This window comes from Triticum dicoccoides, chromosome 5B (genome assembly GCF_002162155.2).
Source record: "Triticum dicoccoides isolate Atlit2015 ecotype Zavitan chromosome 5B, WEW_v2.0, whole genome shotgun sequence".
In the NCBI taxonomy this organism is placed as follows: Eukaryota; Viridiplantae; Streptophyta; class Magnoliopsida; order Poales; family Poaceae; genus Triticum; species Triticum dicoccoides.
In genome coordinates this window covers 715004977-715007897 of record NC_041389.1, presented here as the reverse complement: position 1 = coordinate 715007897, position 2921 = coordinate 715004977, and positions in this window count along the sequence as shown.

Sequence of the window (2921 nt, the reverse complement as noted above, 5' to 3'; positions counted from 1 at the left end):
CTTTGGTATGGCTAAATACACCAGGGGCTTATGTTTCCCGCATCATGGTCTGATAAGTCCGAACAGTTTCACAAGTGCGGCACCCCGAACTTATAGCATTATCTGCATCGGCTCCGAATCATGTCTTGGGTCAATAGTTGGGTTTGCCCGGCTCCCATGTTTTGGTACCTTACGTCCTGTTGTATCGGCTAAGGTAGCACTAGGAGAACCACTGCGATTGCGCCCCAGTTGAGCTGGGCGAGCGCCTCAGTGGAGAAAGCTAAAACTGACCGTCATGATGAGGCGAGAGCCGGTCGGTGTTCGAGAGGTCTTTTCGAGTCCCTAAAGACTTATGCCGCGTAGAGCGAGGAACCAGCTTTGTCCGGCCCAGGCGTGGATAGCGCCCCAAATTCGGCCTTCCGAACACTAGGGGCTTCGCCGAAATATAAGATTATAGAATTCTATGGCTAAGTGAGAGTGTTCAAGCATTATAAGTCCGGTTTCCTTGTTCGTTGTGTTGAGCGCCTCCCTAGATGGACCCAAAAATGGGAACAAGAGTGCTCCAATTTATCCCGAACACCCCAGCACTCGTGGCATGGGGGCCGAAGCCGACGACTTGCCATCTCTTAGATTTGATAAATGGCCGCACAGAAGGTAATATTTTAAATTAACAAGCGTTGCTTAGCGCATATGAACAAAGTTTTCAGCACACAGGATAACAAAATGCGAGTCTACATTACATCTTTGGAGCACTCACCCGCAATCATGTGGGCACCCTTCAGGACACTCTTATAATACATCTCGGGCATGCGATACTCCTTGCCCGGCGGTGGCGCGTCCGTCACAAGCTTCTCAGCATCCATCTTGCCCCATTGCACCTTTGCGCGGGCAAGGGCCCGACGGGCACCTTCAATACAGGCGGAGTGCTTGATGACTTCAACCCACGGACACGCATCCACCAGCCGCCGCACCAGGCCGAAGTAGCTCCCAGGCATGGCCTCCTTGGACCACAACCGAACTATGAGGCCCCTCATGGCCTGTTCGGCCACCTTGTGGAGCTCGACCAGCTGCTTCAGCTGGTCGCTCAGGGGCACCGGATGTCCGGCCTCAGCATACTGAGACCAGAAGACCTTCTCCGTCGAGCTCCCCTCCTCGGCCCTATAGAAAGCGGCAACATCGGACACGCTGCGGGGAAGATCTGCGAACGCTCCTGGAGAGCTCTGAATTCGGGTAAGTAATAGGTAATTCACACTCACATGTTTACTTTGCATGAAAAATGCCTTACCCGCCGCTATTTTCTTCAATGCCTCGATTTCCTGGAGGGCCTTGTAGGCTTCGGCCTTAGTGGCTTTGGCACTCTCAAGAGCCGATGCAAGCTCGCACTCTCGAGTCTTTGAGTCGCGCTCCAAACTCTCATGCTTTTCCACGAGAGCCTGGAGCTCTTGCTGTACCTCCGCCACCCGCGCCTCCTGCTTCTCTCGCTCGGTGCGCTCCGCAGCCGCATTGCGTTCGGCCGCGGACACCGCCTCATTCAGGGTCGCCACCTCGTTTGTGGCACCTGCAATAATCACGTTATCCTTGTCATTCCTCTTGCAACCAAATCCTTTTCTGTAAGGTACAATTTTAATAAGGTGTTACTCACCTTCCTTGTCCTCGAGCTGCTTCTTGGCACGACACTACTAGGAAAAGGGCTATAGATAGGACTGATTCTAATGGCGCACCAGGTAAGTAGTGCGCCAGTACTATATACTAATGGCGCACCGGTTGCTCGTGCGCCATTAGTGTGGAAGATACTAATGGCGCACCGTGCTCACGGTGCGCCACTACTACTGATTTTTTCCCCATTTTTCCATACAAACTAATGGCGCATGGATGGCAAAGTGCGCCATTACTAGTTAGAACTAGTAATGGCGCACGACCAAGACAGTGCGCCATTAGTATATAATTTTTTTTTTACTTTTTTGCAAACCTACTAATGGCGCACTATGCCAAAGCCCAGTCGTGTTTATACCCGAAGCCAAATCCAAGACCGCGGGCGCAAACGTCACCGCGAAAAATGAGCCATGGGTACTGGCTTCCCAAGTGGACCAATGCTTCTTCATTACCGACCCGCCAAAGCCCAGTCGTGTTGTCGTGAGGAGAGGCAAAAGGAAGATCATCGGAATGGATTGTGAACAGATAGCTAGCTAAGATCGATTGTATTTAAATCGTAGTCTTCATTTCTCGATTGTATTTCATGGGCACTTTTTGATATCATGAATATTTTTAAATTTCATGGGCACTTTTTGAATTCATGAGGACATTTGATCTCGATCCCCCTCCATCTCGATTTCGATTCCCCCTCCATCTCGATCTCGATCCCCGCACCCTCCCCCGCTCCACCGCCGCCGCCGATGATATTTTCAAGTAAGAAATTTGAACATATTTTTTAAAAAATTATTACTGTTTTTATAAAAAAAATATTACTGTTATGATTTAAACAAGTTTGAACATATTTAAACACAAATAAATATAAAAAACAGCATTTAAAATGCATAAAAATAATATTGGGGAGCCTGGGAATCGAACCCAGGACCTCCTGGGTTGTGTGCTGCGTGCTGACCAGTCGGGCTAGTGGGTGGGTTCTATTGTAGATAGGGTTAGGTTGTAGATATGGTTAGTGGGCTAGATTAAAACAAAATTCTAATGGCGCACCGATGGTTGGTGCGCCATTAGAATAGTCATACTTATGGCGCACGACTGGACGGTGCGCCGTTAGAACCCTCCCCCTAGCTATCCTCCCTCCCTTCGACCCTCTCTCCCTCGCCACCAGATCCACCCGCGCGCCGCCCCGACCCACGCCGCCGCCGCCCCCGCGCCTCCGTCTCCGTCGCCGCCCCCAGTCAGCCCCTGCCCTGCCCCCCATCACCGTCCGCTCCCAATCCACCCCCTCCCTCGCCTTC